Consider the following 15,740-nt stretch of genomic DNA (forward strand, 5'->3'; position numbering starts at 1 on the left):
CTCAGCAGACCACATGTGAGATTAGTGAGAAAGTCGATTTCGTCCAAACCCAGCAACCAACATCTCTACCTTCTCGGCTATCGGCTCTTGAGGCAGAAGGGGTTGCGGTTCCTCCAAGAACATTCACTGAAAGTGTTCCCACCAGATACCGACCCATCATAAAGGTGAATGTTAGAAATACCCTGTATTAATGTTCGCTGATAGGCGTCCGGACAATTTTGATCAGCTATGTACTTTTTGGTGTCCCCAGTTGATCGAGTCGTTGGATGTAATGCTGCTATGAAATGAATAGATTAGCACGGGAAAGGAAATCCTGGCGTGTCGCATCAAACCAGAGAACTGACTTCGGTAAGCAACCTGTATTACGCATTTTCTACAATTTGAGAAATACGTGTTCGTTTGTGTTTGGTCGTCCCTGGACTTACATAGGAACACAAGTCGGATTGTGGCAATCTGCTTCTGTTCTCGATGTCTCAAAACTATTTCCTTGGCACTGTCGAAGGTACTGATGACACACACTATTTTCCTAAACGACGTAGTTGCACTACTGTCACAAAAGGAACTGTTCATTGGTGGATACGGATAAATTGTATGCAATGTTATACACAAGCGGCGCACCACGAAGGAAGTATCCGAATGCGACGGAAACAAGTCAACGTCGCGTTGTTCCACCTCTGGCCCTTATACAAGCAGTTATTCGGCTTGGTACTGATTGATAGAGTTGTTGGTTGTCGTCCTGAGGGATATCGTCCCAAGTTCTGTCCAACTGTCGCTTTAGATCGTCAAAATCTCGAGCTGGTTGGAGGTCCCTGCCCATAATACTCCAAACGTTCTCATTTGAAGAGAGATCCGGCGACCTTGCTCGCCAAGGTAGGGTTTGGCAAGCATGAAGGCAAACAGCAAAAACTCTCACTGTGTGCCAGGGGGCATTATCATGCTGAAATGTAAACCTAGGATGGCTTGCCACGAATGGCAATAAAACAGGACGTAGAGTATCGTCGATGTAAGGCTGTGCTGGAAGGGTGCTGCGGATGACAACCAAAGGGTTCTTGCTGTGAAGAGAATTAGCACTCTAGACCATCACTCCTGGTTGTTGGGCGGTATGCCAGGCGACAGTCGGTCTGTTGTCCCATCGCTGTCTGGGGAGTTCCCAGACACCTCTTCGCTGCTCAACATGGCTCAGTTCGAAGCAGCACTCATCAATGAAGACAATTCTAGTCCAGTCTATACCATTCCAGGCCAAAGACGTACCTGGAGACACCCTGGATAGTGGTGGGATACCAATGTATTATCAGCCACCATACTGGCCGACAGCCGGGGTGATAGTCTAAGATCCCATCTCATTTCATAGCAGGACTCCTTCACTTGTGATAGTCTCCTTCTCGTGTTCTCCAAGCTTCATATGTTATTTTGTTTCCGATATACCAGAATAACTACTTCTACTGCGTCGTTCCCAATATTGATGTTAAGTTTGTCGGTAATGCCATTTCTCTTACAGGGGAATACACACGCTACCGTCTGTATACCCTCGTGTATGCCGAATAATTTCTTCTGGCGCCAGAACTCGAGTGAGGAGATCTCCTACCGATTGCACAGGAGTCTTATGCAGAGGACTCTTCAGACGGATCCATGAGGAAATGTGGAGATAAATCTCCCAATTTTGGTAGCCAAGGAGTTGGTCCTCTTCGAGCTGTCAAATTTCCATCGTTTGTTTCCGGAAGCCATCTGCAAAAAGCGAGGGTGTCCCATCACGTTGGAACGTTTGCTGACGAAGTGACAGTTACAAATTTTACAGTAACTACACCACTACCTCTTACAAAGCTGTCTAGTATCTAGCACCCGTTAGGCGGTACGGAAGAACGTACAGCCAAATATGGTGATGAATGATACCAGCCCATTCGTTGATACCGAACCGTTGCCAAATCTGCGTTAATGTGTGGCACGAGGCTTTTCGTCTTCCCAAATGTGGCTGTTTCGACAGTTCAAAACAACAGTCGAAGTGAAGTCAGCTTCAAACATTTGAAAGACCGCAGCATAGAAATGTGAGCAAGTAGACATAATGATGTAATAAAAACATGCTAAAACTGAAACATGGCTTCTGCGGGTGGTAAGGGTGGGGCTGCTGGTCACGTACAACACGTCAGACGCTCGCGTGCGGCATAGACAATGTTTCTAATACTCGGCGTCTGGTTCTCTTCTACGTGATGAAGGATGTCGTCGAAGTCGAGAGGGTGGTTCATCCTTCTCCTAGTTACAAACGCACCGGTTTCTCGCAGCTGTTGTTGTAGCCAGGTAAAATGGTATCTGATACGATGAGACAATCCGGGAACCGTTCTCGATACACGGGTTGTGCAACTCTACCATTGCGGTTAGCTTCACCGTAAATTATCAGACACTGTGTACTCTTCAAAAGTGTATCCAATCTTTTTGTACTGTCCCGCTGACTGCTCAATGAAGGACTGACAAGTGAGCGGAACACTGAATCAGTGATTGTAAATAAGGCTGGCGGGCACATCATGCCAGGGGCTGACGACAGCGTCCTCTTTTAAGTTTGGATACATATCGTAAACCTGGATATTTGAAACTGATCAGGTGTTCAAATTTATTTTAAATCCAAACGGAACGTTTCTGGACACGGGTGTCTTATCGAAAATTTATCTACTACACTGAAGTGCCAAAGAAATTGGCGTAGGCATGCGTATCCAAATACAGATCTATGTAAACAGGCAGATTACGGCGCTGCGGTCAGCAACGCCTATATAAGACACTAAGTGTCTGGTGCGGTTATTAGATCGGTTACTGCCGCTACAAGAGCAGGTTAACAAGATTTAAGTGATTTTGAACGGCGTGATATAGTCGGCGCCTGAGCTATGGAACACAGCATCTCCGAGGCAGCGATGAAGTGGGGATTTTCCCGTAGGACCATTTCACGAGTGCACCGTGAATATCAAGGATGCGGTAAAACATCAAATATCCGACATCGCTGCGGCCGCAAAAATATCATGCCAAAACGGGACCGACGACCACACAAGTGCTGTCCTTTCACAAATTGTTGCAGATTACAATGTTGGGGCATCATCAAGTGTCAGCGTGCGAACCGTTCAACGGAACATCATCGATATGGGCATTCGGAGCCGAAGGCTCACTCGTGTACCGTTGATTACTGCCCGATACAAAGCTTTACGGCTCGCCTGGGCCTGTCGACACCGACATTGGGCTGTTGATGACTGGAAACATGTTGCCTGGTGGGACTAGTCTCGTTTCAAATTTTATAGAGCGGATGGACGTGTATGGATATGGAGACAACCTCATGAATCCATGGACCCTGCATATCAGTAGGGCACTGTTCAAGTTGATGGAGGTTCAGTAATGGTGTGGGGCGTGTGTTGTTGGAGTGATATGGGACCCCTGATACGTCTAGACACGACTGTAAGAGGTGCATAAGCATCCTGTCTGATCACCTGCATCCATTCATGTCCATTGTGCATTCCGACGGATTTGAGCAATTCCAGAAGGACAATGCGACACCCCATACGTCCAGAATTGCTACGGAGTAGCTACAGTAACAGTCTTCTGAGTTTAAACACTTCCGTTGGTCACCAAACTCCCCAGATGTGAACGTCATTGAGCATATCTGTCATGTCTTGCAACGTGCTCTTCCACCCCCTCGTCCTCTTACGGATGTATGGACAGCCCTGCAGGATTCGTGGTGTCAGTTTCCTCCTGTTCTACTTCAGATATTAGTGGAGTCCATGCCACGTCGTGTTGCAGCACTTCTGCGTGCTCGCGGGACCCCTACACGATATTGTCCGCCGCTCGTGGTCTCGCGGTACCGTTCTCGCTTCCCGAGCACGGGGTCCCGGGTTCGATTCCCGGCGGGGTCAGGGATTTTCACCTGCCTCGAGATGACTGGGTGTTTGTGTTGTCCTCATCATTTCATCATCATCCAGGAAAGTGGCGAAATTGAACTGAGCAAAGATTGGGTAATTGTACGGGCGCTGATAACCACGCAGTTGAGCGCCCCACAAACCAAACATCATCATCCTACACGATATTAGGCACGGGTAGAAGTTTCTTTGGCTCTTCAGTGTAATTACTGTGCCAGCCACAATGCGTAGAAGCCTGTAGCGGGAGTTATGATACACCACATACGCAGCGTGTTTCAAAGTCTTTCGCCAAATCTCTACGGCTTATAGATCACGTCTTGGGGAATAGGGTTTGTTGGATATTTCCCGGCGACGTTAGGCGTCTTTAATAGCTGATAGTTATTCCAGCGTCGAGGGTCGGTGCAACTTGCACCACGGAGTCCACCCACCGTTCCGGAGTCTGAAGATGGTTCTTAAATAGAATCGAAACCGGTCACTCCAATAAAAATAAAAAGTTGCGATCAAGACTGTTTTTAATCTTGAAAAATATACACAAGTGTCCTTAGTTAAAGTTACAATTTCAAAACGCTGTAAGAGGAGAATCATTGCAGAGAATGACGTCAAATTTGAACAGTGTATTATCGACGTAGTAGGAATGTCGTGGAAAAAAACGATAACTTTACTAATAGACAGCTCTGTAAGCATCTTAACGTAATTGGGGTCGGCTACAAATGACAGATGAATCGCAGTACGGCGTCTGTGGGTTGAGTTGCACATTACACCCGTGCTGTTGAATGTGCGTGACTGCACAAGTTCGGCTGTGAAGAGTTGTGGCACTGTTAGGTATGCCCATCCACGACAAGGTCGTACCACATCGGGTGGGAAGAATCGATTCTTAATTGTCCTTAGGTAAAAAACCTCATAAAAAGCAAAATGACTTCTGTTTCATTGTGTCCTGAGACTGGCGCAAAACATGTTTAGTATGCTGTTCATAGTTTTCTGTTGCAAGTTGAAATCGAGAAACGGCTTGTTCCACAAAAAATTGGAATGTTCAGTATGTGTTGCACAATGCGTGCCTTCAATTCAGCTACGTTCGTAATGGGAACACCGAACACATCTTTCAGATAACCCCACAGCCAGAGGTCACACGGATTAACATCAGGTAATATGGGTGGCCATGCTGTAGTGAAATGACGGCAGATAATTCTAGCATTTCCGAAATGTCTCTGCAGCTGCCGCTTCACCGGTTGTGCAATGTGAGGAGGAGCGCCATCTTGCAAAAAATGATCCTACCACTCATCCATGCTATTGAAGTGTTGGAATCATACTGGTGCGCAAAAGACTTTCGCAGCGTGAGCCTGTGACGGTATAACAGGACACGCAGGACTCCTCTCGTCGGAAAAACACAGCCCTACGATAAATGATTCCGTAAACACGCACTACCTCGTCACCTTCGTAGAGTGAAGTGTCACCGGATGGTGTGCGTGTGGATTTTCCGTTGGCTATATTCAGCATTTCAGCGTACTGAGATGTCCTTGGAGATGAACATGGGCTTCGTCTATCCACAGAATCTTCCTGGGCCATTCATTGTCCACATCACTGCGGGTAAGAACTTCCAGAGCCTACATTCGTCTTGCTGACAGGTAAGGAGGAAGCAACTACGAACACGGATGATTCTGTATAGATAGCAATGCGGCACGTTTCGTAGGATTTTATGCACTGAGCTTGCAGGCAACGCCATCGTTCGGGAAATTCCCTTCCTGCAGTGCTGTGGCCACGTTTTCGACAGACGTCGGATTAAATGGTTCCCTCCCTCTGCCACATTGCACTTCAAAAAGGACCGGTCTTTTCGAATTTTGTAATAATTTTCTCCAGCCTCTTAGCACACAGCGGACCAAAGCCTTTTTTCATACTCTTTAGTGTTCGGAACTTCGGCAGGGATGCTGGCGTACGGCCGGCCGCGGAGGCCGAGGGGTTCTAGGCGCTCCAGTCCGGAACTGCGTGACTGCTACAGTCGCTGGTTCGAATCCTGCCTCAGGCATGTATGTGTGTGATGTCCTTAGGTTAGTTAGGTTTAAGTAGTTCTAAGTTCTAGGGGACTGATGACCTCAGATGTTAATTCCCATAGTGCTCAGAGCCATTTGAACCATTTTGTGGCGCACAGTCACCGTTCTTCTAAAAGAGCTTTACCAGCACCTCGTGGTCCTTCATGGAAACAGTCATGTTTTGAGTCTGGGATGCAAACTGATAACAGCTGTGTGCCGCTCGTCGACTGGAGCGCATATTCTGAAGGGAACAGCACCATCTACAAACATTCATTACATTTTTTCGTCGCATGACGTCCCCCCTTGCGTCAACAATACTCAGTTCAAATTTCACGTCACTGTGAGCATCGGTTCCTTTTCTACAGCGTTTTGAAACGGGAACTTGATTTGTGGACACCCTGTAAATATGACTTAACGGCTTTTAATATACCCGTGCGCTTCGCATATCAGACCTCTCGAGTAAATTGAGCACCTTAAATACATAACGTGGTTCGCACTCACTTCTTAGGTTCACTAAAGCGAATCTTCAATATTGTAATAGAGGGCGTTAAGGTCATCGCCTGAAAGTAGTCTATAACCACTTACAACTGACGAGATTCTTTGTATCAGAAGATGGAATGATACATTGCTAGTCTATTTTAGCTTGCGTTGTAGTGGTAGATTTTTTTTTCCAATTTAACTGATCTCTTATGGACCGATGCCGAAATTAGTCACTTGTTAAGCGTAGAGCACAAAAATATTCGCTATCTAGATACAACATTGTGATGGGAAAACCAAAAAATTACTGCTGCCTCTAACTTTGAGTTTGTCTTGTTTTGAATATGATCTGTTGTATGCCTTTGAAGACGGTTGTCATTATTTAGTTTACCAGTTATTAAATAATCAATTTTGTTATTGCTTTCAGCTTCAACCACTCATCTATTGTAATGAAATTCGCTTTTCTCATTAAACAGGTGCATTCTGAAATAAATGGCCATTCGCAATATTCAAGTGATTGTGGGTAGTTTCTGAAAGCAACATTCAGAAACCAACTGACAAATCATCACTTTCTTCGTATATCCGGTCGCATTGGTAGCCCGCGCATCACATTTTTTGCACAATTTGTCGCGAAGAGTGGCTGTTATTGGAAGTAGGCGTGAGGAGTTCCCATTTGTTAATATTCATTGCTGAAAAACAGTTGATCTACGATGCGTGATACAAATGCAAAGGAATGGGACGTCTGTGTGGAGTAAGGAGATTTAAATTGTGGCGCTTAAGAGAAACACAAACCATAAAACCTAACCCATTAAAGACCAGTAACGTTTAATTATGTTGCGTGTAGCGTTATATAATTATAAAGACGCTTAAGAGACCAAGAACAGGTTATCTAATGTCTAAAATGGGAATGGAGAAAAGCTACTGTAGGAACACCTCGCAGAAATTGAATGAGGCTATGTCAGAGGGAATGTGGGAACGAACCACAGATCGTGAAGACAAACGTCGAATTCATGCTGCAAAAGTTTCAGCAAGGAATGGAAAGTTGTTTCAGACCAGGCCCATGTAGACGTCAGAAACTTCGAAAGACCTGAATGTTTTTTCTCCTTGCAAATAAAGTCGAAAATACGGGAAAAACTGTTTAACATTTAATTCGAACAGGTGAGACACAACGCAACACACCCACAGGTCAAAAACACGATGTAAATGGTGGTGATAGAAAGGAACTAGTTTCTAACCATGCTACTCGTTCTTCTCAATCATATAAATGATTGCAATGTGGTTTCTTGTGTAAACATTAGGAACGAACTAAATCTTAATTCCGTAGAGCAATTCACACGAACGCTTCATGTGCGATTCTCTCGTTCTTAACAAATCTTAAATTATCCTTCAAAGCCAGTGAAGTAAAAGAAAAGCAATGAGACGATAGAAAAAAAAGCAAAATCTGCGAAGGCGAGATAACCTTTAACTTTAAATTCGCATACGATATCTGCGAAAACAACGATGTGGAAATAAATCACTTCGGGTTAAAATGATACGCTAGTGTCGTAAATTCTACGTTTAAAGTGAAGCTAGTTAGGAAATATTCTTGATAAAGGAGAGACCATTTAATGAAAAGGCACATGGCAAGTATAGGTTCCTGTTGACGCGAAATTATTTGTTCAGAGAAACTTTTAAATGTCTAGAAAATAAAGATGCAATGTAAACGTTTATCAGAGCTCAGAAGAAGTTATTGCGCTATATACCACTAACGGGAAAAATAAATACGTTTCTGAGACACAAGTAAATATAAGGCACAGGCAGAAACTAACTGGAAAAAAATGGTTCAAATGGCTCTGAGCACTATGGGACTTAACATCTGAGGTCATCAGTCCCTTAGACTTAGAAAGACTTAAATCTAACTAACCTAAGGACATCACACACGTCCATGCCCGAGGCGGGATTCGAACCTGCGACACCAGCAGCAGCGCGGTTCCGGACTGAAGTGCCTAGAACCGCTCGGTCACAACGGCCGGCAAACTAACTGGAGAAACAGACTTTTCAGGCAGGCGCAAGGAAATGAAATATTGTATGGGCCACATTGCAAGTTAGGAAGTAACCTAGATAAAGGGGCGACACCGTAACGAAAACGCAGAAAGCAAGTGAAGCTTTCCGACGGCGTAAAATTACTTCTTCAGAGGAAGTTTTAACTGTCCAGAAAATGAAATCGCAATGGAAACGGTTAACAGAGTAAAAAGAAAACAAAATTACTGTGCTACAAGCAACACCTGTGAAAAAGAAATATATCTCTCAAACACAATTAAATAGCACACACACCAGTGGCACGAAATTATAGAAATAAACACTTCATAAGACACCAAGAAATGGGAACGACATTAGCAGGACTAGCAAGACCTGCTGATGTAATAGTGCTTATCTAAAAGACGTGAAACAAGTAATGATATTTTCTGGCACTGTCCTCAGAGTGGCGATGTGGCGTTTGAAGCAACATTTCAGTGTGTTCCGTACATGCGCAAGGGGGGATGGCATTGGCTTTGTTGATGTAACACTTCCCGTATTTTCTTCAAATGGTTATGGCAACCGATGATAAATTTAAATACGGTAGGGCAGGCTTGGGGGTTTGAACTCCATTCCTTCGAAGTTCATGGCTGACGCCTCGTAACACTCGATCAGTGCCTACCGTACGTGAATGAGCACGTTCTCAAGCATGCGTTGGTGGCCAGGGAAGCAGCATACAGTCGAATCAATGCGGACGACAATACATCTCTCTGCAAGAATTCTCTGCAGATTAGTGCAATTTCTGTATTGGGAAGCATGTGTTTAAATGTTTCTTATATTCTAGATATGTCCACAATGAAGAAAGGAAGTAGATTAGAAGATTAATATTTAACTACGGGAATTTGTTACCTAACTAGGGACAATGTTACCAAGCCATATGAAACGGAACACACGTGCACAAACAGTAGTAACGAAGGCGAATGGAAGATTGATACAGGGTGAGCATACAGTCTTTCCTTAATTGCAAAAAGTTATTTCTAAGGAATTATGCGGTTTCTAGCAAACACATGAAGCTTCCACATGTCTACGCGTTCTTTTTTTGAGAATGATAGCGTAAGTCATGACATTTTTATGCATACGTTTTTACATGTGCTCTGACAGAATCTGATTTCTTTTCTGTCTCTCTTGTTACAGATTACGTAATTTAGGAATACTGCTGTCACAAGGGCAGAAGAAGGCGCTGTGTGTTTTGTGGTTTGATGAAGCACAGTTCCTATTACAGTTTAGCGACAGTTCCGAAGTGCCAGCGGTTGAGCTCTGCTAGTTCTTAACAGCAGAAAAGGATGGTATTGAAAGTTGAAAGAGACTGGCAGAGTTGGTGACGAGGCAAGAAACTGCAGACCTAGAATGAGTGACGACATTGTCGATACTGTATGAATCCCTACAGCATTTCAACGCAGTGCACGGAAATCGACTCATCGTGATTCCAGGAAAAAATGCATACCTCAGATCACTGTGGTGAAGATTTTACAAAGACGGCTGTAGTTACATGCATACAAGGTGCACATGTTACAAACTTTGCAGCCAGATGATAGACCAGACACGCCTAATTTGCTAGGAACATAACTGAAATAATCGATGCAAACAATGTCTGCCTTAATAATGTTTTGTTTTTCCGGTGGAGCAATTTCTCACAACTCCGGGAAAGTATACAGGCGTAATGTTCTGATCTCGGGGTGGGACAACCCGCATATCATGGTACAGCAGATAAGACAAAGCTAGAATGCGAATTTGTGGTGTGGCGTAATACACAATATTAGTGGACAACGTTGGAACTTTACGTTGCACAACAGCTACAGGAATTCTACAACAAGGAATAAAACTGTACAATAAATTACCAAAAGAGATTAAAGAAATTGTCAAAATACACTTATTTAAAAAGGCAGCTAAAAAGTACCTGTTATGCAATAAATTTTAAATATTGAAGGATTATTTAGCTATAACAGAGTAGGGGTTTGATAAAAATATGTTATACAAATAAATAATAATAATAATGATTATAAAATATCCAACATTCCACATAACACCTTCACTTTGTGTTTTTGTTTTCCTTTTTAGAAATACTTACCGTCAAGCAATGCATAGCACAATACTTACACTTCTTCCTCTTTCTGAACTCAACAACTCACTCATTCTGGAGGGATGCTGACTCAATTTTTCAGGATAGAAAATTGGAAGTTGCGGTACAGAAAATGGCCCAGAGATCACCAGTGTGTGTGTGTGTGTGTGTGTGTGTGTGTGTGTGTGTGTGTGTGTGTATGCCAGGAGTAAATCTAATTATTGTCTCTAACTAGAAGTCTGTAAATATATGTGTATACGAATTAGCTTATTTTAAATTGATCTGAATTTGTGAATACTTTGACGTGTCCTATATCCTTGTACAAAGAGACCTACGGATGAATAAAGCTACTACTTCTACTACTACTACTACTACAATTTGGTGCACCGCCACACTCCAGGTTGCCTGTTGCTAGTTCTTACAAGGGAAACTACTTATCATCGCACGCACCTCAGATTCGGTGGCAAAATGGTCCTGTGGACAAACCGTTAGAAACTGAACACAGATCAAGCATGAAAACCGGAGGAAGGTGAACGGGACTGTGAAAAAAGAAACAAAATACAAGCAGTGAAAGGCCCAAGCTCAAGACGTGCAATATCGAACAACGTGTACGAATCACGGAATCTTGGTTGTATGGTTACGGCGTTGGACTGCGAAGCGGGAGATCCGTGTTCATATCTCTCTCGCGGCGCGTTTTTCCTTTTTTCACAATATTATGAACTTTCCGTCCGGTCATTGACGTGTTTGTTCTCCTTCTGTAGTCTTAGCAATTGTCATACTAGGTATTGGTTATAGAATATGAGTCTTGTAGTAAGAATATACTGCCGTCGCAAGTAAATGTGATGAATAGTGAGAGCAGGCGAGATGGCGCAGAGAGCTCTTACAGAAATGAAAACAACAAATAAACGAATGTTAACTGTGTAACAAGAAAGGAATTCAAGAGGCGGTACTTCCGTACGGCAAATCGGAGGTACGTACGTCAGGAGGTCCCTTCATTAGAACTCGCTGTTGCAAACTGACGTTACACAACGACACAGACATGTATTTGAAAACAGCTAACAGACATGTCAATGACCGGATGGAAAGTTCATAAATTTGTGAAAAAAAGGGGACACGAGGGAGATTCGAATACGGATCTTACCTTTCGCATTTCAACACAGTGACTACATAATCATGACCCCATGGTTATTCAAACTCGCTCAACGTTACGGATGTTGCGCCTGGACCGTTCACTGTTCCTATTTTGCTTCTTTCTTCACATTTCAGTACAGCTTCTTCCGGTTTTCCTGCTTGATCGGTGTTCACTTTTTGACGGGTTATCTACTGGGCCATCTCACCGCTAAATCTGATGGGACTGCGATGGGGAGTTTCCCTTATTAGACGAAACCTTTCCGGGCAGACAGATCGGTAGAGACGGTTTGAATCGTGGTCCCCACGTTCACCAGACACAACACCCTTTTTTTATGGGTTGCGTTTAAAGTGTTCATTTCACCAGTTCCCGATGTGCAAGCTCTTACGACACGAATACGAAATGTTGTAGCGGCGGTGACGGAAGAGGTGCTGACAAAGACGTGCATTCTAATAGAGTATCGCCAAAACTCCTACGGGCAACAGACAGAGGACCTGTCGAAGAAGTGTATCGATAAAATACTTTATGTATTAAGCTACCATTCGTAACAACTTGCATGTATTTAGGATAGTTCCTTGGAAATACATTTTTGTAATTGGGTTCAAATGGCTCTGAGCACTACAGGAATTAACACCTGAAGTCATCAGTCCCCTAGAACTAACTAACCTAAGGACATCACACACATCCACACACGAGGCAGGATTCGAACCTGCGACCGTAGCCGTCGCGCGGTTCCCCACTGAAGCACCTAAACCGCTCCGCCACCGCGTCCGGCTTTTGTAATTAGGGAAATGTCTTATGCTCACTTTGTAATACCTAGCGGTATGTAACAGAACAAACGCCTACTGATAAGAGTAACGATACACGTTTATTGGGAAGTTCTGCGAGGGTAAGGACACCCGCTTACAAGACTCTAATCTCACCATTTCTAGAGCGCTTTTGCAGCGAAGCGGTTTCCTTAAAAAGTAGCCATGATATCAGGCGTCGAATGAATACAGAGACACGCTGCTACGATTATAACAAACCAGTGCAGTCCATACGAAAGCAAAACGGTCACGGAACATAAACGGGAATTTTTGGAGAAAGGGTGGTGCTGTACTCGGTAAATCCTGCTCGGTAATTTGAAATTAGTTGGTTGATTTGTCGGGGTGGAGAAGGGGGGAGGGGCGACTACACAGAAAGGTCATCCGTCCCACCGGACTCGGGAAGGGTGCTTACAGAAGCACCCAGACAGTCACTTATTCTTCGCGCTATACGGGAGTAGAATAGGACGTGGAACAGGAATGGTATTGTCACAGAATACTTTCCACCACGCGCTTTAAATTAACTAGCGGAATTTCTAAGGTGATTTAGCACTCGTCAAGCGTTTTTATTGTTTCGTTCACTAGTGTATTATGAAAAAGAACGATTGTCTTTTCTGCCTCTGCATGTCACGTTTATAATTAACGTAACTGCATTCTCAAAGTTCTTCCAGGATCAGTATTTATTTCACTGACTGCATTACTCAAGTATCCTCCCAAAATTCTATAAAGAAATTGTTGCAAAATGGCATAACACATCTACTTCACATTTTTCGGGACTTTATTAATAATCTCCAGTGACTTAAATCCGCCACCACTTTTCATTTATATCCTCAGCTTCTGCTTTTAGCCTGTCTTAACACAGACCGATGTATTCTTGTGCACTATCACCGTGATGGATAGACAGTAATTATGCACAACTTTTCTCTTTCATTAATGAACTAAAGCTTCAGCTTTCTTACAGTGAATGACCTTCTGCGATTTGCTTTATCATTAAACCAAATTCACAGGTACTTGTATTAGAAGACTGGCATTTCTGACTACTGAATGTCCTTGTCAAGGATTGTTAATTATTCTTATGTTTTTGTATTTTATTTATTTAGTTTTGTTACCTTTGGTTAGTACACTGCATTGCGGTTTTCAATTTTTGGAACAATATTGTTATTGGAGTTTCGGCGAGTGTGTCTCGATAATGCGTACAATTTTCTTCAGGTAATAAATACACTGAGTGTTGCATTAAACAGATTTACATATGAAAAATTATGACGGGTGTTAAATGGTATTGATTCAGTTTCATTCACGGAGCTACGCACAGAGCTCACAAAACAAACACTGGCAATAACACATTGCAACTCACCAGTTCTTGGGAAAAACCAATGTCAGCGGTACGAAGAAATTCAGAAGCTCGACGCCAGGCGGACACACAGAACACACACACACGAGCACACGCTCTTTAGCACACACGACCGGACCGTAATCTCGCAAACACGCGCGCGACGCGATTCGCAGCGACGCGAAACCACAAGCGCAACGAGACAGCGACCGTCAGCTGCGACTGGCGGCCGGCGACTGACGGCCGCTGCTCGGAGACGTGGCAACACTGCCGCGTCGGCTTCCCGCGCGCGGGAGAAACAAGTGAGCGGCGCGATACGACAGGCGCGCGCGCGGAGCTGCAGTGCGCTTGTTTAACAGTGCTGTGATCAACTCTTGAGGAATACGACTGTAAAGGAGGCATCCAATAGACGTTCTTGTTGAAGCGCACGTGCTCGAGTGGTTGCCAACTCTACATAGGGCCTAACAGTATGTCAGATCGTCCTGCCCTCTCGCATATTATATTCACTGGCAAACTATTTCAGTTTTAATGACCCTCCCATATGGAATGTTAATGGAATTTATGGTCTGCCACGCACAGACAATACAGGGTTTTCGTTTTTAGCGTTCCGTACCTCATTCGGTTGAAACCTAACCCCTACAGGATCATTTTGTTGTCTCTCTGTTTGTGTCTGTCCATTATTCTCTGGACTTGTTACAGGTGTCAAATTGAAATTTATGTCTGGAACAAATGTTTATGATCCCTTGGCGATGTGTGTAATTTAAGATTCAAAGTCAATGCTATCAAAAGATATTGCCATATATGACACAAATGTTGATACTCGCAGGCTCATGCATCATAATCTAAAGGTGAACTAGCTACTTACACGTCGATTCTGGTGGTGTAGCAATAAAGAGAGTACCTGGAAACCGAGAGGTACTGGAATAGATTTTCAGTCACACCATGGATTTTTTATTCTTCTCTTTAATGTAGATCTCACCTCTCAATGATGTGAGGGGTCGCCACAAACAACATGTGGTTCGGATTCCATGTTAAATTGTAGGTCCTCTTTCCCCTGTTAGATACCTTGTACAGGTTAGGGACACTCAGATTGCCAGCGTGGCGTCCTATAGAAAGATTTTCACCAGGCTATTGAGCCATGAGAAAATATTATTATTATGTCTAGAAGGTTTCAGATAGATTATATAATGGTAAGGCAGAGATTTAGGGACCAGATTTTAAATTGTAAGACATTTCCAGGGGCAGATCTGGACTCTGACCACAATCTATTGGTTATGAACTGTAGATTAAAACTGAAGAAACTGCAAAAAGGTGGGAATTTAAGGAGATAGGACCTGGATAAACTGGAAGAACCAGAGGTTGTACAGTATTTCAGAGAGAGCATAAGGGAACAATTGACAGGAATGAGGGAAAAAAATACAGAAGAAAAAGAATGGGTAGCTTTGAGGAATGAAATAGTGAAGGCAGCAGAGGATCAAGTAGGTAAAAAGACGAGGGCTAGTAGAAATCCTTGGGTAACAGAAGAGATACTGAATTTAACTGATGAAAGGGGAAAATACAAAAATGCAGTAAGTGAAGCAGCCAAAAAGAATACAAACGTCTCAAAAATGAGATCCACAGGAAGTGCAAAATGGCTAAGCAGGGATGGATAGAGGACAAATGTAAGGATGTAGAGGCTTATCTCACGAGGGGTAAGATAGATAGTGCCTACAGGAAAATTAAAAAAACCTTTGGAGAAAAGAGAACCACTTGTATGAACATCAAGAGCTCAGATGGAAACCCAGTTCTAAGCAAAGAAGGGAAAGCAGAAAGGTGGAAGGAGTATATAGAGGGTCTATACAAGGGCGATGCACTTGAGGACAATATTATGGAAATGGAAGAGGATGTAGATAAAGATGAAATGGGGGATATGATACTGCGTGAAGAGTTTGACAGAGCACTGAAAGACCTAAGTAGAAACAAGGCCCCAGGAGTAG

The 15,740-nt window shown here is 43.5% G+C and overlaps 1 long non-coding RNA gene across 1 annotated transcript in view; it reads right to left on the minus strand.

Annotated features, from left to right (window-relative positions):
- Positions 1-13,981, minus strand: part of LOC126161544 (uncharacterized) — a 221,989-nt gene extending 208,008 nt beyond the window's left edge. The window contains exon 1 of the long non-coding RNA XR_007534930.1: positions 13,789-13,981. This is a non-coding gene — a long non-coding RNA (uncharacterized LOC126161544). The remainder of the gene's footprint in view (positions 1-13,788) is intronic.
- Between the last annotated feature and the right edge of the window lie 1,759 nt (positions 13,982-15,740).

This window comes from Schistocerca cancellata, chromosome 2 (assembly GCF_023864275.1).
Source record: "Schistocerca cancellata isolate TAMUIC-IGC-003103 chromosome 2, iqSchCanc2.1, whole genome shotgun sequence".
Lineage (NCBI taxonomy): Eukaryota > Metazoa > Arthropoda > Insecta > Orthoptera > Acrididae > Schistocerca > Schistocerca cancellata.